Here is a 23,370-nt window from a genome sequence, read left to right as displayed (position 1 = left end):
GGTTGTGGGGAACCTGGAGCCTATCCTGGGGGAGAACGGGCATGAGGCACGTGTGACTAAAGGTGTTTAGTAGGTAAAAACCCCTCCTAAGACCACTGTAGAGTACACGGTCCCACTTCTCTAGGCTTTGCGGTCACCGAGTTATCGAGTCGAGTCGACTCAGGCAATAGGCCTATTTCACGGGTGTATTACTGAGGCCTTTTTGGCCGTGCATGGGCATATTGACTTGCGGGTGTGTTTGTGTATAGTACAAATCACAGCAGATTTGTTAATGATTACACTTGTTAGAGGAGTGGTAAGGAGAGCATGAAAGCATGTGTGGGGAATAGGAAAAGGAAAATGACCAGAAAGAGAATTGAAGCTGTTATAGGTGCAAAGTGTGGGCCAACTCCATATTAAACCCTACTGATTAAAAATAGAATGTCAACAAGGGTTGGTCTCCCAAATGTGCAGTAGGTCATTGAGACCAACTTGTCAATATATAATGGTTCAAAGATCAGACAAAGGTTATTATATGAATAATAAAAAGATTAGTACTGTATAATACAAAATTCAAGATTAATATTGGATATATTAAAATGTGTTTTGTATTTATCCCCAATGAGCAAGTCTGAGGTAATTATCCCCAATGAGCAATTAATGTAACATTACATCAGGTGACTGAAATGTTTGTTTACAATTGTTTCCTTAATTACTAGATGTAGTTAAATCTTGAAAGCAAAAAACAAAGAAACTCCATGAAAATTACAGCAGACACATGACAAGCAGCAGCCGGTTCCCTGAGGGCTGACTCTATGGGAACGCTTCTGTGAGGAAGTTGTGTCTGAAGCTCTGTGTGCAAACACGGCAATTTAATGGCTCGGGAAGGACAAGTGAGGGAGTGATTACGCGCCAGTAAGTCCATATAGACTTACATATATAGACAGCCAGAGGCCTTGAGGGATCATGAGCAGACTGGGAACAGACCCTGGAGTGGGGTCCAAGTACAGGTTATAGAACCTGATAAAGGTGTGCGGAGAGGACCAACCTGCCCCAGCACAATGGAAGGCACTGGACAAGGCAATACTCCTAGTGGAGTGAGCTCTGATGCCGAGAGGCGAGTCAAGACCGTGCACCTCATAGGCCTGAGCTAATGGCCTCCACCACCCAGTGCGCCAGGCACTGCCCGGAAACCCGATTACCCTTATTCAGACAAAAAGGGTGGAGGAGTTACTCCACGAGCTAGAGCAGTGGACATAAATCCTCAATACCCTTACTGGGCAAAGCAAATGCAGCCACTCCTGTTCCACTGACTCATGGGGCAGGGGACAGTAGGCCCGCAGTATGACTGGAAAGCCAGCCATCCTGGGCACCTTAGGGACATATCCTGCCCTGGGGTGCAGAATAGCTTTGGACATGCCAGGGGAAAAATTCTAGGCAGGTGGGGGGCAATCGACAAGGCCTGCAAATCCTTAACTCTTTTGAGAGAGGCCAAGGCTAGGAGCAGAGCCAACTTCAGGGTCAGAAACGTCTCAGAGGCTGACTCCATGGGCTCAAAGGGGGCTTCCAGCAGCCCCTAAGGACCACAGAGCGGTCCCAGGAAGGAGGACGCGGTCTGCAGGAAGGCCTCAGCCACCTAACAGCACGCAGAAAGCGAGAGACCAGAGGGTGCATACCAAGGAGGCCCCGAGAACAGGCTCATGGTTCACATCGATGGCGGCCACGTACACCTTTAAAGTAGAGGGGGACAGAAAATCAAGACTCCAGCACTATACCCAGCGGGCAGTGAACTGGATCCTGACAGTGTTCATCGCACCAGAGGCGAAAAAGCCTCCACGTCAGATCATATAGCTTCCTAGTGGAGGGAGCCCTAGCATACAGTAGAGTCTTGGTCACCTCAGATGAGAGGCCTGCCTCTAGGAACTGGTCCCCCACGGGAACCAGACCTGAAGCTTCCACATCTTGGGGCGGGGGTATAAGATTGCCCCTGTGCCTGAGAGAGGAGATCCTCCCTGATGGGAACCTCCCATTGAGTGCTGTACAGGAGGGAGGCCAACGAGGGGCCAAAAATCTGCCAAATTTGCTCCACCACATGGGGTGGAGACATAACTCCCTGGGTCTCAGCAGCTGCCTCAGCAGGAAGTCTGCCTCCCGATTTACATTCCCAGGAATGAAAATCTCTCTCAACAAAAGGAACCTGGTCTCTGACCAGAGCAGAATCTGCTGTGCCAACATGAAAAGGGGGCGCAAACGCAGACTGCCCTGATGTTTGATATAGGGAACCACCGCAGTGCTGTCTAAGACATGGTGTGGAAGAAAGTGTTTCAATGCTAGAAACACAGCCCTCATCTTCAGGCAGTTTATGTGCCATGAGAGATAGGGGGCGTCCCATAGACCCTGGGCAGGACGGCCATCCAAAGCCGCTCCCCAGCCCAAATGTAAGGCGCCCGTCGAAAGAGTTCTGCGACTGTGACACGCCCCTAGAGTGGGACCCAAGGCCAGGAACCTGGGTCTTTTCCACATAAGCAGGGAACAAAGCCCATGGCACCTAACCCTTATAACACTGAGGGGATGTCTGCGAGGAGGAAGCCCGCACCCCTGAGCCAGAGCTGGAATGGCCTCATGTGAGGCAGACCAAAAGGGATAACGCTGGCTGCTGCCGACATGAGGCCGAGCACCCTCTGTGCATTGGCGACAGTGAGGCCTCTGCCTAGCCAAATAACTTTCACCGCTGACAAGATGGAAGCCACCCGAGCAGGAGACAGATGTGGTGGAGTCCCAAACTACTCCCCAGAAAGGTGGTTCTCTGAGAAGGAGAAAGCACACACTTGTCTGGGTTCAACCTGAGGCTTAGAGACCTCATATGGGCAAGCACAGCATCTCGATGACTGGCCGCCATAGCCTTCGACTGGGCCAGAATGAGCCAGTCGTCCAGGTAATTCAGTACACGGATGCCCTGGAGACCCAATGGTGCCAGGGAAGCATACATGCACTTTGTAAACCTGAGCGTCCATGCGCTTTGTAAATGTGCGTGGTGAAAGGGCTAGGTCAAAAGGAAGAACACAATACTGGTACACTTTGCCACCAAAAGTGAGCCTGAGGAACTTCCTGTGCTCTGGCAGAATGCCTATGTGAAAATAAGCACCCTCGAGGTCGATCATTACAAACCAGTCTTTGGACCTGATCTGGAACACGATAACCTTGAGCGTGAGCATCCTGAACCTGTAAGTCTTCAGAGTCTTCCCCCGGACCTTCTTGGGAACAATCTTTTTCGAAATATCGGCTGTAAAGCCGGAGTCCCGCTCGGGGAAGGGAACATGCTCTATGGCCCCTTTCCTCAGGAGCAAGAGAAGTTCCTCTTGGAGGAACACCGCCTGGTGTCTGCCAACGATCGTGGGCAAGACATCCTGAAAACATGGAGGACGGGAGGAGAACTGGATCCTGTAGCCTTTTCTACAGTACCCAGGACCCACTGAGACACACCTGGCAGAGGTTTCCATGCTGCCCGGTTGTCTGATAGTGGTGTCAATCTCACGCAGACCTCCCATGTGCCCTCACTGCATCGCCGAACAGGCCCTGAGGTGACACCAGGATGTCTAGGAGAGAGGATCTAACCTTATCTTTAATATCAGTTAAATTGAGCCACAGGTGCCTCTCCATGGCAACCAGCACAGCCATTGAACGGCCTAGCTATCGAACTCAGATACCACCTGAGCGGGGGCACGGATGCATGCATCTCTTAAAATGCTTAGATTGCAACATATTATTGTTTTTCTCGCCTAGCTTTCCCGAAAATATATATATTTTTTCTCCCTGCACTTGACAGACAGTCAGTCTTAGGCACTGAAATACCAGTTATTGTTTTAGTGCTATTATGGAAGGAGAAGGTGTTAGGGCTCAGGTAAGAATAAAAAAAAAATGACATACTGACGTATAATGACGTACTGATATCTTGTGTAAATAGTGTGTGCATGTGTCACTAACAACTGCAAATATTTACTTTTATGCAGCTTTGACGTACTGATATCTTGTGTAAATAGTGTGTGCATGTGTCACTAACAACTGCAAATATTTACTTTTATGCAGCTTGCATGTAGAACTTTTGGGGAGTTATAGTTTAGTGATATGATTAGTTTCCAGCACCTGTAGGAAGATACTGTGGTGCAAATAAAGCTTTACACAACGAACTCTTAGAATTAGTATCAAATGTATTAGAGACCAAAATAAAACATGTTCATGTGATGCAGTAAAATGTTTCTATTATTGTTATTTTTGTGAATACAAAAAATAACAATAGTAAAAATATTTTTGCTTCCATTGACAGGCAATGGATGTAGCTACAGATGAGCAGGCTGCTGTCTCCAAATCTCAAAGGCAAATCAATACCACGGACATAAGTGTCCCATTTGTGGTCAAATGTATACTGCTATTACCCAGTGTGGCAAGAGGAGTGAGTTTGCTTACGTCGCGGTGCAGTTGGCAGCGTTGCAAAGCTATTAAAACAGGAGCATGTGTCACTTGGTGAACTGCTGCATCGCTAACGCTTCCATCACTTCCCGAAACTGGATGCGAGTGCTTGAGACGAGACGGCGATTTGGTTGAAGAGCACTTCTGCATTGACCCTACGAGTTTTGCTGCAATGTCAGTTTAGTACTGTTACATAAATTGAGCATAGACATTTAAGACGCTGTGAGAACCTGATGCAGTTGCTGGATCACTGTTTTTGTACCGGCCTTTGCCATAAAAGGTTCTGTTGGCTGTTTACAAAACGTTAATCCCTTCGATTGGTGTTTTGACGGCTCGTAACTATTCCAGTCGGCGTGCTCCACGTTTGTGTATGGCTGCAGTGCTATCCTGTTTCCAATTTACTCTTTTTGTTTACTTTTCTTTTTTGGCTGTTTTATGTAGCGTCTCCTGCCCTATTTAGTTGTGTCAAGTCTAAGCTCTTTAGGGTTGGGCGACGGGTTCAATAACTTGGGGTCCCTCGAGTATAGAAATTACCATACTCTGATACCTGAATTCTGAAATACACAATAAAGAAACATTCATAAAAACAGTTATGTATTTATTTTTTTTTCTATATAAAATATATTGCGATGTGAATTATAGAATTTATATATTTATATATTTAAGTTGACATATGTGTAACAATATATAGGTATGAATAACAATAGTCAATAGGTATTATAACAAACGAATTAGTGTCCAATCCACTTACTGAATAAACAATGTAAACAGTTCAAATACTTCACTTTGTAATACACTTAAACACCCAGCAATGAATATGCACTCAAAGGAAAATACTTAAACACTCTTACTGTTAACTATTTTAGTAACGGTGCAACTGTAACCTCTAAACAAACACATATATTACACAAAGTGTAAATTTCAAAATAAAATATTAGTGGGCCCACTCACACAAACCCCCGATGCAGGCCTGTGTTGTTGCTTGCGTGCGTTGTGGCCTTTGAAATGTTTACAACTGGCCTCTTCACTCAAATGAGCCAAAACCAACCCAATAACAGGTACCTGTGCTCCGGTGATCACTCACACTCTAAGCGGAGACATCACACACGATCCTCTGCGAATAGTGGTACATTTACCCAAGGCAAACCGAACAGTCTTGATGAATGCAAGTTTTCGCCGCCGAGTGCTTTTCACTCACCCGATCACAACCTGAACTCAAACTGATCTCTCTAAGTGTCCAACTCAAAGTATTAAATAGCGCAACACCACGGTAATACGCCGAAGGCAGTATATCAGTCCTGTAACGTTACGTAGAGGCACTCCGTTTCAACACAAACGGGCAGTTTCTTCTCAAAGGAAAAAAAAAGAGTCTCACCAACAGTTGATAAGATGAAATCACTGTCCATTAACACATCTCCTGGGTTAACATTAAGGCATAAACAAACGAAAACACTTTTACAAAGAAAACAAATCCATATAACACGCGTTTAGCGGTTATTTGAAATTTTTGTTGTTTTTTTTCTAGCACGAGCGTTTCTGCTTCCGCACTCTCTCGAACGCAACTCATCTCAATCTCTCTCTCCTTTGATTGACTCAATTACCACCAATCACACTACACTCTCATATGCATGGGTGGGTAAAAAATAATACACATCCAATCACAGAAAAGATAAAAAAAACTATATAGTAACCAGCACATGTCTTCCAGGTGCATTTAAACCAAACTTTAGTGTATACACAGGGCTACTTAACTCTTTCGCCGCCATTGACGAGTTAAAGGGATGCACACTCATTTTCAGATCACCTAAAAAATGTTAATCTCTTTAAACACAACACAGTTTAATGAATAGTGTACTTAAACCTTATTATAAAACAAACCTTTTCAGCCACAAATATCTGAATAGGGCAGTTATTAAAAATAAGCTTTTAAATAAGTATGACTGGAGCTTTCATATGCACATATTTTTAGTAACAGAAACATAACTAGTAAGAGAGTTTCATTTATGTCTTTTTGTCTACTCTTTTTAGTGGTATTATTTTATTTCTGAAGTATTTCATTTGCGATTTTAATTATATCTTTGTGATTTTTCTTCAAAAGTGACATAGTTGAAACTGATACCTCATTACTTTCCTCATTTGTATTTCTAGTAATAATTGTTGTTGCCATCCTAATTCCCGCCACACCAGCACCTAGTTCGCTGAAGGGGTTACGATTAGGACCGAACTGGATCTTTGCTCACTGACAGTATGCAACAAGGCTTATACCTGTCTTCGATGCACATACTCTATTTATTTATTTGCTTCTATTTGCTTAAATTTCTACTTGATAACAAATTGACATTTTCACTGTTTTCCTTCTACAGCTTTACTGATAATTTGGACTGCCCGGTCTGTTTGTGTACCGCTAAACACATTAATAGACTAGACAAGCACCTGTAAAATATCCACAAACTTGAGGTATGTTTTTGAAGTTAGTCCCTGTGTGTTTTTGTGTATTGGTGAAGTAACTCACCATATAAGATATAACATCACCGTTACAGATTTTTATGTCCAGCTCTGGGGTCTCACTTATAAAGCGTGCATACGCACAAAACGGGGCTGGAAATGTACGTACGCCAGTTCCCACGCAAAGGTTGTGATCTATAAAAAATCAAACTTGACGGGAGAACGTGCGCACCTTTAAGCAAACTTTGAGATGTGCATACGCACATTCTGGAGACAAAGGGAATTGGCGGCACAGATGGGGAGGTCGTGAACTGAAGTTAGATTGTAGAAAAAGAAATGTGAGAAGAACGATTATAAGAATTAATTAATGACATTAATTAATTTTCACTCCATTTCATACGTTATATCCACATTATCATGAAGATTAAATCCAACAGTGTTATTTGTGCTGATTGTTTTAGGCTATATACATCTAATTAAATCCAAACGTAATTCAAAATGTATTAAAATAATAATAATAATAATCAGCGCTGCCTTACAGTCACATTGTCCACAACGGGAGTGCAGGAGGAGATGGTGCGACTACATGTGATACAGAATAGCATGAAATAACCTTTTATTAGAGAACTGCAGAGCACAGTGTAAAAACGAAATATTTTCCTTAATGTACATATATCATAAAATGTCAAAGTCTGCAAATACAGTCATGAAGCACAATCGCTACTCATCATCAACTATTACGGTGTTCGTTACAAAACCGTCATGAAGAAGTGTGTTCACTATAACATTTTTGTCTTAAATTTTCACCCACAAATTAATTCTGTGATTTTGTCAAGGTGATAACAATCAGTCTGATTGCTAGAAACATATAAATCTTCCGGTGACCCGGGTATGTAATGCTTCATGATGGCACTGCTGGCACTGTTGGAGGATTACGCCAATGGCAGAATAAGGAGAGAACGAGTTTTCAGGGACCATTATGATGACTGGCTAATAAGCCAGTCATAAGCCAATGTGCTGAATTGGGTCCAGTATTAGAGAGGGCAACACGCCGGAACCATGCCATCCCAGTCCAGGTACAAGTCCTCACCACTCTGGGGTTCTTGGCAACCGGCTGTTTCCAGCAGGAATGGGCAGACAGGTAAATTATTTATATTAAAAAATATAAGTATATATATATATATATATATATATGTGTGTAAGTAATCCTCAACTTTGTCTCTAAGACCTTTTTGTATATGAAATAATTCTATTGGAATCTGTCATCTCACCCTATAGGTCTGGTATATCACAGCCGTCCCTGAGTGCCATAATATCTGTCGTTTTGAATGGTATACTTAATATGGGTAGTTGATACATTAGGTTCCCCTACACTGTGCGAGAACAGGCCGAAATTAAAATGCAATTTGCAGTCTGATGTCTGGTTTCCCAAATGTAATCAGAGCAATTGACTGCGCTCATGTTGCTATAAGGGAACCATCTGAAAATGAATTTGCTTATGTTAATAGACAGCATGTGCATTCTGTTAATGTGCAAATCATATGTGACCCTGACAAACATTGTGGCACGCTGGCCTGGTTCAACACATGATTCCTTTATCTTGACACATAACAGTGTAAGGAACAGACTAAATGCAGGCACAGTACGTGATGGCTGGCTTCTTGGTGAGTTTAACAATATTAAAAAGTATAAACTGTAACAATTTTGTTTTTAATATAATTATGACAATGTTGCTTTTAATATAATTATAACCTGCAGGTGACAGTGGCTACCCCCTGAGATGCTGGCTCTTCACCCCATTTTTAAACCCGCAGAGCGCAGAGGAAACACATTATAACAAGGTCCACTCTTGTGCCCGCGCAGTTGTGGAGCATGTAATGGGTGTGTAATGGGCGTGTAAAAATGGGCGTGTACAAGGCGGGATATGAGGCTGGTTCACGTATGCACATCTGCGGGAACATTGCTTACAGGTGTGCGTACACACGGTTTTATAAATCTGAATATTTTTTGGTGTACGCCATTTTTGGCTTTTGGGGGAACGTAAACTTTTAGTAAAGCTCCTACGCACAGTTTTATAAATGAGACCCCTGGATTTTTTTTACTTAAAGGGGGGCTTACATGTAGAAGTTTGGATGTTAGTTATGCATTGGTCCGAAGAACTGTTAACTTCCAGTTTCTATCAAAGAATACTTTGGGGCATAGCTTTGGTGAATACAGTGATAAAAGCCCTCCAGATATTTACAGTAAAGGGATGAAAATGTTGAACATGGCATTTTTTGTATGTGTTTATATTCCTTGGTTTTCATGGTCTATGATGTATTCATTTCTTTGGTTTTGTGTTATCAACATAAAGTCATAAATGCTGTGTATATTTAAAACGTCTTTAAAATGTGTAGTATGATGAAATTTATAAAACATTGGTAATATTGGAATATATTTTGACAGACTCGAATGCTTAACTAAAAAACATTACATTTATTTTTTCAGAAACCTGTTATTGCACTTTACATGCAGAAGGCGAAGGATAGATTCATTACAAGGAAACTGGCATTCCTGAGGGCTTCAAAACCCACATCTTGATTAGGTGGATGATGTAGCAATTGAAGAGGGCGCACAAAACCCAAATCTCCTTCAGACTCTGGTAGTGAGGCTCAAAGTGACCATGCCACCCTAAACATGTCTCCTACTTCTCACTCTGCAATGGAGACTCCCTGTGCACATTCCACTCCAAATATGCATCCTCCTTCTCACTCTTCTAATGAAGCTCATGCCACCTCAGATATGCCTTCTCACTCTGGAAGCAAACCTAACCAATTGGCTAAGATACAAAGAAAATGCTCTCTGTTGAGGACGCTTTCACCTGGCTGCAGGAACTGCCATCATTTGTTTGCTGAACTAAAAGTGGTTAAGCAGCTGCTCCAGTGTGTAGTTGAAAGGAATCATGAGCTCAAGCATCTACATTCTTCAGCAAATCAGGCAAAAGTGAGTATGGTATTTCTCTGATACATACATGTGTGAAGTACATGAAGTTTTAATTTACTTTTGATAAACTACTTTTGATCTGTTTTACATAATTTTAATTCCAGCTAGTTAAATATAAACAATCTCTGAGACCTGGAACCAAGATAATCAACGCTCTCTTGGTTGAATTGGCTCGTCTAAGAGATATTGGGCGAAATGTAGCAGCTTAGCATGCGCCGATCAAAGTCTGGTAAGTTTGAGATACAAACCTCTACCTCCATTGCTTAACAACATGTCATTAATGGAGAAACTCCATTAATACATATTATACATAAATTTATGTATAATAAATTGTATTTAAAATTTCAGAGAGACTTGATGCCAAAAGACACAATGAAACAATTCATTGAAATGTCTCCTGGGAATATTGCTGCAATATTGGGTATGGATCCCTGCTCATTGTAATTATTTGATATATATAAACTGAACAAGTATCTTAGAAAAGTGATTATATGAGCCCAAATGTGTTAAGGTTTGCTGTTTTTACAACATATAGTAGCTTGCATGTACTAACTGGGTTTGTAGTTATGTTGTTCTGATGACTAAGATGTCTTTTGGTTTCTATAGATTTTATGGTGAATATAGAGCTTAAACATTACCCTTGCATATTCCTAATGCCCAGCTCTGGGTTAAGGTCTTCAGATTTTTACATTAAAGGAATTTATATGTAAACACTGGGGTTTTATGCATGGGTTGGATGACTTGGATGTTGTCCAGATTTCATAGAATGTGGTGGGTTTTTGTGGATCTTCTGTGGTCAGTGTGTTATCCTGGTGTGTTCCTTAATTAAAGACCATCACTATGGCATAGAGTAAGTGTTAGTGCTCTTTGTCTTTTACAGAATGCTGTTCATAGACTTTAGTTCAGCATTCAATACAATCATCCCTCAGCACCTGATTGGGAAGCTGAGCCTGCTGGGACTAAACACCTCCCTCTGCAACTGGATCCTGGACTTCCTGACTGGGAGACCTCAGTCAGTCCGGATCGGGAACAGCATCTCCAGCACCACCACACTGAACACTGGAGCTCCTCAAGGCTGCGTGCTCAGTCCACTGCTGTTCAGCAGCGCACAGATCAAATCATATTATCAAGTTCGCCGATGACACGACCGTGGTGGGTCTCATCAACAAGAACGACGAGTCAGCATACAGGGAGGAGGTGCAACAACTAACTGCCTGGTGTAGAGCCAACAACCTTTCTCTGAATGTGGATAAAACTAAAGAGATGGTTGTGGACTTCAGGAGAGCACGGAGTGACTACTCTCCGCTGAACATCGACGGATCATCTGTGGAGATCGTCAAGAGCACCAAATTTCTTGGTGTTCATCTAGCGGAGAACCTCACCTGGTCACTCCACACCAGCGCCATCACCAGGAAAGCCCAGCAGCGTCTCTACTTCCTACGAAGGCTGAGGAAGGCACATCTCCCTCCCCCCATCCTGACCATGTTCTTCAGAGGGACCATTGAGAGCATCCTGAGCAGCTGCATCACTGTCTGGTTCGGGAACTGCACCATCTCAGAACGCAAGACCCTGCAGCGGATTGTGAGGACAGCGGAGAAGATCATTGGGGTCTCTCTTCCCTCTATCACAGTCACTTACACCACACGCTGCATCCGCAAAGCCAACAGCATTGTGGATGACCCCACACACCCCTCACACACACTCTTCACCCTCCTGCCATCTGGAAAAAGGTACCGAAGCATTCGGGCCCTCACGACCAGACTGTGTAACAGTTTCTTCCCACAAGCCATCAGACTTCTCAACAACTGAAATGTACTGTACTGAGCACAACATACACACACATCATCTGTATGGACTGCATAGACCCTCACAAAACACACACACTGACACAACATACTGTTTACATGCTGCTTACAATCCAGCAAACTGTTTACATGCTGTTTTGCACACCTTGTCTGCTGTTTTTTGCACAAACTGTCCCAACATTTCAGCCGTTTTTGCACATACTGTACAATATCTCAGCCATTTCGCACATACTATATTAACACATACAGTATTAACACTGGTCGGTCGGCGCTGTTTCTGTGACTGTTTACTATTTATTGTCTTTTGTGTACTGCATTTTTTGTACTTTTTGTATTGTCTTGTAACTTGTGTCTGCACTGTCATTGTCCTGCACTGTCTTGTCCTGCACTGTCTGGTCCTGCACTGTCTTTTGTCCTGCACTGTCTTTTGTCCTGCACTGTCTTGTCTGTCTTGTTTGTCTTGTCCTGCACTGTTTGCACCAGGTTGCACAGTTACACTTTATGTGGCTAAGACTACTTACAAGTCTTTAGCCCTGTCTTTGTTTCTATGTAGCACCTTGATCCTGGAGAAACGTTGTCTCATTTCACTATGTACTGCAACAGCTATATATGGTTGAAATGACAATAAAAGCTTCTTGACTTGACTTGACTTGACTTGAGATGATCTTGTGAAGCAACCGGCAAGCCGACCAAAACTGACAATGTTTTTGGATTTCTGTGTGGATACATCATCGCAATAACTGGCCACCGAAAGGGTGTCATTATCGACATGACTACCGAAGAGGTCGAGACAGCAGAAAAAACTAAGAATGATAGCCGCATCCTGTGATGCGGAGCCTGTGAGAAAAAGGCTTTTCCAGCAGCATAAGAATCTGGTATGAATAAACTCTGCATTTTTTAAAATTTGGATCTAAATATTCTCAGATTTTTTCTGTAAACAGTTGGTAAGCTGGTCTTCTGAATGTAACACAGGCAGATTCTGAAGAGAAGATGGAGCATAGAAATGACCACCTGCGCAAGAAAAATAAATGTGAAATAAATTGGGAAATCCACACCAGAGTATCCAGAGAGTGATTGAGGAGGGGAGAAGGAGCAAGTGAGAGAAATGGTTAGGAAGGAGGCAGAAAACAGCCCTGTTCAGCAAAGGGAGATGAGTTTTTATAAGTATAAGTGAGTCATTTTGAATATGTTAGTAAAAGAAAGCCTGCAAATTAGGAGTTACAGTCCATATTTGTCAGTTTTACATTAGATATCAACACAAAACTGATTGTTATATTTTTCAAGGGGAAGGTAAGTCTTGTAAAGGTAAGTCTACAAAAAATGTGTGCGTATATATATATATATATATATATATATATATATATATATACTAAATTGGATTATATTTAACCTTATTGTCATTACACATGTACAAGTACAAGGCAACTTAGTTTGGCATCTAGCCAGAAGTGCAGTAAGCAGCAAGTGAATGATGTACAGTATTTGCATTATAAACAGTATAATATACAGATGAATGCACTATGGATATACAAGATATACAGGTTGGGTGCTATAGACATGAAATGTACATGGTGTTATATATTGTACATTATATTGACAAATATACAAGTGCTTTTGACATAATATACAGGTGTGGGTGATCATCGGGGGGCATAACTCAGTAAGATAGCCCTAGGGAAAAAAGCTGTTTCCCAGTTTACTGGTTTTTGTCCGGAGGCTACCGAAGCGCCCACGGGACAAAGAATCTATGGGCAGTGTGAGAGGAGTCATTAAGAATGCTGCAAGCTCGACGCACACAGCGTTCCCTTTGCACGTAATCAATGGCTGGAAGTAGAGTTTCTGTGATGCACTGGGCAGTTTTCACCACCTTTTGCAGTGCCTTGCGGGACTCCAGGGATGGCTGAAGACAGGTAATGTCTCTTTAGTGCCCTCAAGGAGAACAGGCACTGGTGAGCTTTCTTGACTACGTGTTGGTGGTCCATGACAGGTCCTCTAAGATGAGGCTTCCCAGGAACTTGAAGCTGGAGACACGTTTAACTAGCAGCTCATTAAGGTGGAAGCCCTCCTGAAGTCCATGATGAGCTTCTTTGTTTTGCTGGTGTTAAGATCCAATATTATCATCTATCTAAAATTAGTCAAAGGTAACACAAGTAAACACATGTAGTTTTTAAATGAAGGTTTTTTATTATTAAGGGAAAACAAAATCCAACCCACATGGCCTTGTGTGAAAAAGTGTTTGGCCTCTCCCTGTTAAAACATAACTGTGGTTTATCACACCTGAGTTCAATTTGTCTAGCCACACTCAGGCCTGATTAATGCACACTTGTTCACAATCAAGAAATCACTTAAATAAGACCTGACAAACAAAGTGAACAAGACCAAAAGATCCTCAAAAGCTACACAGCATGCCAAGATCCAAAGAAATTCAGGAACAAATGAGAGAGAAAGTATTTGAGATCTGTCAGTTTGGAAAGGGTTATAAAGCCATTTCTTAAGCTTTGGGACTCCAGTGAACGACATTGAAAGCCGTTATCCACAAATGGCAAAACCATGGAACAAAGGTGAACCTTCCCAAGAGTGGCCGGCCAACCAAAATTACCCCAGGAGCGCTGCGACGACTCATCCAAGGTGTCAAAAAAGACCCCACAACAACATCCAAAGAACTGCAGGCCTCATTTGCCTCAGTTAAGGTCAGTGTTCATGACTCCACCATAAGAAACCGCTGTTGAGCAAAAAGAACATAAAGGCTCATCTCAGATTTGCCAGAAAACATCTTGATCATCCTCAAGACTTTTGGGGAAATACGAGACAAAAGTTGAACTTTTTGGAAGGTGTGTGTCCCATTACATCTGGCGTAATTTCTGCATTTCAGAAAGAGAACATCATACCAACATTAAAATATGGTGGTGGTAGTGTGATGGTCTGGGGCTGTTTTGCTCCTTCAGAGCCTGGAAGACTTGCTGTGATAAATGGAACCATGAATTCTGCTGTCTATCAAAAAATCCTGAAGCACAATGTGTGCGACCATCTGTTCATAACCTTGAGCTGATGCGAACTTGGGCACTTCTGCAGCAGGACATTGAGCCAAAACACACCAGCAAGTCCACCTCTGAATGGCTGAAGAAAAACAAAATGAAGACTTTGGAGTGGCCGAGTCAAAGTCCTGACCTGAATCCTATTGAGGTGCTGTGGCAGGACCTTAAAACGGTGGTTTATGCTCAAAAATCCTCCAGTGTGGCTGAATTACTACAATTCTGTAAAGATGAGTGGACCAAAATTCCCCCACAGCGCTGTAACAGATTCACTGCAAGTTATCACAAACGCTTGATTTCAGCTCTTGCTGCTAAGGGTGGCCCTATTCGTTATTAGGTTTAGGGGCAAACTCTTTTTCACACTGGGCCATGTGGGTTTGGATTTTGTTTTCCCTTAATAATCAGGAGAAAAAAATCAGGAATTGGGCAAATACTTTTTCACACACGTGTGTGTATATGATTTTTTATATATATAATGTAGCCCAGGAGATAGAAAAGTAAGGAGGGTAAGGAAAGCAAAAATAAAAATGGACATGAAATAACAATGAAATGTGTGATTTGTTATATCCAGGTGAGAAAGGAGGTAAATGGACAATTCCAAAATAAACAAAATATAAAAATGTTAACACAAGAGAAAAGATGTGAGTGATGCCAAAGTAAATAAAGAAAAATAACAAAACCGATACTAACTGTTTTAAACCTCTAACCTAACTAAGGAAAATAAACAAGAAAAGAAAGTCTTCAGTGCCAAGTGCCATATACTTCCCTACTCTAAGCTATTAAACAAAAACATACTGGGGTGGCATACACCTCTTACCTAATGTACTGTATTTAAACATCGAGTTACCTAAGTGTGATACGATGGAAGTCGCGTGACATCTTACCTGTCTCACTTCCTCTGGTATAACAAAAGGATCAAAAGCTCCTAAGTTTGCGAGAGGAAACACGACGGAAGTCTTTTTTTCTTTTTTCCTGGCTGTGATAAATCGGACGTGTAATGATTAAAAAAATGATGGTAAATTTGTACACAGTGAACAAAAAATACCCCAGTGTACCAAAACAAGGATGACATAAAATAACAAACAAAAGAAACTTATGTAAAAAATGCAAATCACTGTACAAATATATTTACACTCACTCTGTATCCACAATATACAGGTATAGCTTTAGCTTATGGTACCGCAGTAGCACACACAGGAACATTAAGTCCTTCTCTATCAGGTTTGGGGACTGGGGAACCCAGACATTTCAACATTTGTCGCTGCCAATGTGTTTTTCTTGTGCCTTTGGTCCCACCCTGCAACAGACTATTATCCAAGTCTGGCAGTGGTTGCAGACCTGCCTTAGCTTGGGCCCTTGTCAACACAAGAAATGAACCAACTGGTAGCATTAGCATTCACATTCACATTCTTTTCATTAGTGTCCCAGTTTCCCTGATCAACAACCAGTTCACTTGATGTTGGGAGGTCTCTCCCCAAAATCATGTCTGCTGGTAAAGTTGTAACTACTGCTACATTCATCAGATCAATTTGCTCTTGTACCCCCACTAACACTTCTGCCTTGGAATACCTCTTTACATCCCCATGAGCACATTGTACATCAGTGGTATTAGCATAGTTAACATTTGAAACATGGCATGATTTAATCAATGAAAGTGCACTACCAGTTTCCAGCATTGCTTTCAATGAAAGACTCATATCAGTGTTCTCTTCTCTGGGAGCATAACAAAACCCTGTCAGCTTTGATTTACACACCGGGCACACCGCAGCTTTGTGCCTTGGCTGCTGACATGAGAATCCGTTTTTGTGATGTTACAGTCTTAGGTTCAGGTGATGCCTCCTGCAGCTTATCAGCATATGAAAACTGTGCTTTACCTTTAGCTGGTTGGGTGCGTGGGCCAGAGTGATGGGCATTCAGGTACTGCTGTGCCAACTTTACCGCGGCCAGTCCTGAGTCCGGTTCATTTTACTTCACCCAGGTATGGCTGTCACAAGGAAGTACTCGAAGCAGCTGCTCCAAGATGATCAGCTCACTGACTTCCTCTGGCATATGCAGATCAGGGCATACCCATCGGTGGTAAAGATTCCGCAGACGATGATGGTGACTCACCCTCTGGTACCATTGTTGCCCGGAACCGTTGCCGTTACGTCTCCGCTGAGATGTTGAATTTTTCCAGCAACACATCCTTCAGGTGATCATAGTCATCTGCAAGGTTCTCATCCATAGCGAGGTAAGCCTCAAGTGCCAGACCTGTCAGTAATGGCACCAGTCGACAGCTCCACTCTTCTCTAGGCCACTGCCATGTTCGGGGCAGTCTTTCAAATCGCTGCAGATAGCTCTCGATGTCGTTCCCTGGTTGTAGGTCAGGCACGGGTGTCTTGGTTCTGTGTATAGGCAACCTTGGTTGTGGATGCTGTCTGGTTGCATTTATGGATACTCTCAGGAATCCAGGGGTCGGTAGATCCATCTGCAACTTCCCCACCATCACTCAGGGATAGGGCTGTTCTGACTGTTTGCTGGATGCTCTCACGAAGCCCCCGTAGCTCCAACACATACCTCTCCTCTCTGGCTTGCTGTGCGTCGAAGAATTCCCTATAGGGAGCTCAGCTAATGAAGTGTTGTCCCCCTTAGCCTCAGTTCTCATGTGTGAACTCAGACCTGGCCTCTTCCTCTTTGGTGCTTTCTTACGGGTAGCCATCCCACTTCTCAGAATCAGAATCAGAATCAGAATCAGAAAGGTCTTTATTGCCAAGTATGTTTCCACATACAAGGAATTTTTTCTAGTACAGGAGCTCCACAGTGTAAACATGTAGCAATGGTAAGACATGAACATATAAATAATAGACAGTTGTATGTGCAAATTGTAATAAGTGTGCAAATTAAAGTAAAGATGTGCAAATTCAAATATAGATGTACAAAATAAAATATAAATGCGTACTTGCAGACAATGTAAGAATAGGTATTGTTCTGTGTATGTTAGGTGTCCATCAGATGTATATTAAGTGTTCATCAGATGTATTGCCTGAGGGAAGAAACTGTTCCTATATCTGGTCGTTTTGGTACACAGGGCTCTGTAGCGTCGGCCAGATGGCAACAGTTCAAATAGTAAGTGTGCTGGATGTGAGGGGTCCAGAGTGATTTTCTTTGCCCTTTTGCTCACTCTGGAGAAGTACAGGTCTTGGAGTGTAGGGAGAGTTGTGCCAATGATTCGCTCAGCAGTCCGAACTACCCTCTGTAGTCTCCTGAGGTCGGATTGGGTGGCTGAGCTAAACCAAACAGTCACTGAAGTGCAGAGGATGGATTCAATTATTGCAGTGTAGAACTGTTCCAGCAGATCCTGTGGCAGGTTGAACTTCTTCAGCTGGCGAAGGAAGTACAACCTCTGCTGAGCCTTTTTCACAATGGAGTCAATGTGAATGTCCCACTTCAGGTCCTGGGAGATTGTGGTTCCCAGGAATCTGAATGACTCCACTGCTGTCACAATGCTGTCCATGATGGTGAGTGGGGGGAGAGCAGGGGGGTTTCTCCTGAAGTCCACGATCATCTCCACTGTCTTGAGCGTGTTCAGCTCCAGGTTGTTAAGGCTGCACCAGACAGCCAGCCGTTCCACCTCCAGTCTGTAAGCAGACTCGTCACCGTCCTGGATGAGGCCGAACAGTGTGGTGTCGTCTGCGAACTTCAGGAGCTTGACAGAGGGGTCATGAGAGGTGCAGTCATTCGTGTACAGAGAGAAGAGCAGTGGGGAGAGAACACAGCCCTGGGGGGCGCCAGTGCTGATGGTGCGGGTGCTGGATTTGTGTTTCCCCAGTCGCACTAGCTGCTGCCTGTCTGTGAGAAAGCTGGTGATCCACTGACAGACAGATGAGGGCACGGATAGCTGGGATAACTTGGGCTGAAGGAGTGATGGGATGATGGTGTTGAAAGCAGAGCTGAAGTCCACAAACAGGATCCTCACATAAGTCCCTGGTCTGTCCAAATGCTGCAGAACATAATGCAGTCCCATATTGACTGCATCACTCACAGACCTGTTTGCCCTGTAGGCAAACTGCAGAGGGTCCAGTAAGGGTCCAGTAATGTCCTTCAGATAAGCCAGAACCAGTCTTTCAAATGATTTCATGACCACAGATGTTAGGGCCACAGGTCTGTAGTCATTTAGTCCGGTAATTTTGGGTTTCTTTGGGACGGGGATGATGGTGGAGCTTTTGAAGCATGAGGGTACTTCACACAGCTCCAGTGATTTGTTGAATATCCGAGTAAAGATGGGGGCCAGTTGATCAGCACAGGTTTTCAGACAGGCTGGTGAAACACTGTCTGGGCCTGGTGCCTTTCTCCTTTTGTTCTTCTTAAAGACCTGACACACCTCATCTTCGCTGACCTGAATTTTAGGTGTGTTGGAGTCAGGGGTTACAGGAGGTGAAAATTGGGCTTTTTCAAACCTACAGTAGAACTCGTTCAGGTCGTCTGCCAGTTGTTGATTCACCACAGTGCTGGGGGATGGTGTCGTATAGTTGGTGATGGCTTTCAGACCTTTCCACACTGAAGCTGAGTCGTTAGAGGCAAACTGAGCCCGTAGCTTTTCAGAATAGTTTCTCTTTGCTACTCTGATCTCCCTTTCTAGTGTGTATTTGGCCTGTTTGTACAAGACCCTATCCCCATTCTTGTGAGCATCCACTTTGGCCTGACGGAGCTGGCTGAGTTTTGCAGTGAACCATGGTTTATCGTTGTTGTAGGTTAAGTGAGTCCTGGTAGGAATACACAAATCCTCACAGAAACTAATATATGATGTTACAGTCTCTGTGAGCTCATCCAGGTCGGTGGCAGCATCTTCAAAAACAGTCCAATCAGTGAGCGAGAAACAAGCTTGTAAATCCTGCTCTGCTTCCTTAGTCCATCTTTTTACAGTCCTTAATACAGGTTTAGCTGTTTTCAGTTTCTGCCTGTAGGTCGGTATGAGATGAACTAAGCAGTGATCAGAAAGTCCCAGAGCTGCCCGTGGGACAGAGTGATATGCATCCTTTATTGTTGTGTAGCAGTGATCCAGTGTGTTACTGTCTCTGGTGGGACATGTAACATGCTGTCTGTATTTAGGCAATTCACGTGAGAGAATCGCTTTATTAAAGTCCCCAAGAATTATTAGTACAGAGTCCGGGTGTTGTTGTTCACTCTCTGTGATCAGATCAGCGAGTGTCTGTAGTGCCGAGCTCACGTGCGCTTGCGGTGGAATGTAAACATTCACCAGTATGAACGAGCAAAACTCCCGCGGCGAATAGAACGGTTTGCAGTTAATGAAGAATGTTTCCAGATCTGGACAGCACATCTTCTTTAACACATCAGTTACATCAGAACACCACCTTTCATTGATGTAAAAACACGTCCCGCCGCCGCGCGATTTCCCCGTTGATTCTGCGTCACGGTCCGCTCTAAAAAGCTGAAAGCCCGGCAGACTTAACGCGCTGTCCGGAATGGTGTCGTTCAGCCAGGTTTCCGTGAAACAGAGAACAGCAGAGTTCGAAAAGTCCTTATTTTTCCCGTTGAGCAGAAGGAGTTCGTCCGTTTTGTTGGGTAGAGAGCGGAGATTCGCCAGGTGGATGCTTGGCAGCGGTGTTCTTAAACCGCGCTGTCTAAGTTTCACTAACGCGCCGGCGCATTTTCCCCGTCTGCGCTTCTTGAAGCGCTTAAACAGCGCAGCCGCTCCGCCAACTACTATATGCAGCAAAACGTCAGAATACTCAAAAACCGGTAAAAGATCTTGTGGTGTGTACTGCCGAATGTTCAGCAGTTCATCTCTGGTGAAACTGACCGGATTTCCTTGATAAAGTGCAGGAAAAACTAACAAAAACAGAGTAAACACTGAGGAGCTAAGCACTGAGGCTGCCATCCGCGGCGCCATCTTGTTAGCCATTCTGACACCAAATGTGATAAATTGGATGTGTAATGATTAAAAAAATTATGGTAAATGATGGCTCAACCAGTAAATACTCTTCAGAGTAAGGTGATGTTTATTTACACATGCACCAAAGACCAGCAGTGAGATTTTATATATATACAGTGAACAAAAAAATACCCCAAAGTACCAAAACAATGATGACAAAAATAACAAACAAAAGAAACATGTAAAAAAAGCAAATCACTGTACAAATATATTTACACTCACTCTCAGTATCCACAATATATAGGTATATCTTTTGCACCGCAGTAGCACGCTCGCTTGCCTTGATAAACAAGCCCTGAACTGGAGGCTGTCTCAATTTATCCGTGATCCCGTTGCACCAAAGCTGGATTAGGGGGCAGTACAATGTTATGGTATAAATTACCATGGAGATTTAATCTGTGGAGCTAGCCTGCTCCAGACCAGCGTAAGTTCCAGGATCTATTTAATCTCATCCCTTATGTCAGTCAGCAGTCACCACAAATGGAAACCAATAGTTATTCCACTGCCCACTATACATTATCACATATACCTAGACCCACTGTCATTATTTAAACGTTTGTGATTATTAATTTCAGTCATTTTGGATAAATGATTTTTAGATCATGTTGCTATCATTAGATAATTTGCAGTTTCCCATAGACTATAAGGCTATATATAAAATTATAGAATATTAGGGACACAGAGGGGAAAAAAAAGAAAATTCTCAGACTTCGAGAATGAAGTCATAATATTGTAACCCGTTGTTTTAGAGGAGGACAGTTGTTAAAATGCCTGTGGGGCATTTCGTGGAATTGTTCTTCAGTATGATTTCACAAACAAGGACATAATCTTTTGTCACATCAGCAGGCCTTCTTCTGCCGTATTGACAGAATAATGTGGGGAAATAGAGAAAAAAACAGTTTCAACTTCCGCTCACTCACAATTTCTTTTTCCTCCTTCCGGGGAAAACTAGCAGTAAATCCACTGAAAACGTTCGATGGTCGTTTTGAAATAAAAGTTCGCTGAGAGGCGCCGCCATTTTCCACGAGGTGATGAACTCTGTATGTGTCATCGCCGTGTTCACATGGGAAAACACACTCTAAAATGACTCAAAAATAAATCCCGTTCAAAGGTTAACCAAAGTCTTTCAAAACGTTTTGTATGGGTTTTTGCTCACAATCAGTGATATATTTTTTCAGAAGCTTTCTACTTGCATCATCTCATTTTTTTAATTGCAAAATGACAAACACAAAATACACATTTTAATCAATGCCACAAAAACAAGAGGTATCAGTCACATAGGGTACCAGAAAAGAAAAAAGGAATAAAAAGGAAAATGAAATTACAAAAAAATGTATTCTTTTAAAATATCATGTTTTCTGAACTTTTTTGTTCTTTACTTTCTCCAAAAGAGTACTGTATAACTTCAAATCATTTATAAAATGGGACAGATTTGGTTTACAAAGGGCCCACTTTGTTTAGTGTATATGGTTCTTTCCTAATACAATAAATAGCTGTATAATATATTGTTCATTATTTTCCAAATTATCTCCCTCAAAATAAAAAAACACATCACATACACCAATTTCTACCACACAACCCAATTTTCTACTAATTTAATTTTCCATATCTTTCCAAAAAAGTCTTGAGTAGATACAATGATAAAACAGATGCAAAATTGTTTCTTTTTCCTGACTACAAAATTCACAAGCATAAGAAATATTAAGCTTAAATCTTTCCAAAACATGTTTAACAGGATAAATCCTATGTAGAATTTTGTAAGACACCGCCTTAATTTTATTGTTGACACAAAACTTCAATATTTTTTCAATATTTTCCATGTTGCATTATCTCTCTTCTCTCTGTTTTTGCGCTAGACGCTGACGTCATCTGCTTGCTTTGTGTTTGCTCTCCTGATTCGTCGGCAATGAACTCACCTCACATTTTCTTAAAGGAACATTACTTAACTAGATTTGTAAAGTTTGTCGTGACAAACTTTGATGTTGGCTTTGATGAGGCAAGTATTCGCAAAGGCCGGTCCTTTTTGGAGGCGAGTGGACATAAGGGACAGTGTTACTTTTGGAGGCAAGTGAACAGAAAGATAGGGTGCCAAAACATTTGGAGGCAAGTGGAGACGAGCATGTGACGTCATCCGAATACTCCTGAGGAAGTTCCCCTCATTGGGCTGAGTGTTTTCATATATCACATGCCCATGTTGTTAAAAGCTTTTTGATTTTGCATATTTTGGGGGCGGGGGTGTGGCACAACCGAAAGGCCAGTCGGTACACCAACTTAAAACTTTGTTCACACTATCACCCTAAAGGAGCTGGTCGAGTTTGGTGTAGATAGTTCAAAAGTGTGCCGAGTTATAAACCTCCAAAGTTTATAATGGGAGTCTATAGGAAAAAAGGCCAATTTGAGACTTGGTACCGGAAGTACCGGTACTCGGATCGCTTAGAAAAGTAATAGCAACAAACTTCAGACCAGGGACTAAAACATATCCGAATTTGGTGCATGTGGCTCGAAAGCCCTAGGCCACATTAAATTTTATAAATTTTTGTCTAAGCTTAAATAGGAAAACAGAATGTTGGCTTCTACAAAGCGACATAATTAAAGAGGTAAAAATAATCTCAAAACATCTGTAACACATGGATGTGTATTTGTGTAATCAGTGTGATGATGTGATGATATCTCTGTGTTGTGTGTAGATGCTGAAGGATTTGACTTTGGATTGTAAAAGATGTTAAAG

At 42.5% G+C, this 23,370-nt stretch overlaps 1 protein-coding gene across 2 annotated transcripts in view; it reads left to right on the top strand.

Moving 5' to 3' along the window:
- Positions 1-23,370, top strand: part of LOC132863895 (NACHT, LRR and PYD domains-containing protein 3-like) — a 373,784-nt gene that overhangs the window by 33,668 nt on the left and 316,746 nt on the right. The gene's annotated exons all lie outside the window — the stretch shown is intronic.

The sequence above is a fragment of the Tachysurus vachellii genome, chromosome 21, assembly GCF_030014155.1.
Source record: "Tachysurus vachellii isolate PV-2020 chromosome 21, HZAU_Pvac_v1, whole genome shotgun sequence".
In the NCBI taxonomy this organism is placed as follows: Eukaryota; Metazoa; Chordata; class Actinopteri; order Siluriformes; family Bagridae; genus Tachysurus; species Tachysurus vachellii.
Note: the sequence above shows the minus strand (reverse complement) of the source record. Positions and strands in the feature narration are given on the sequence as shown.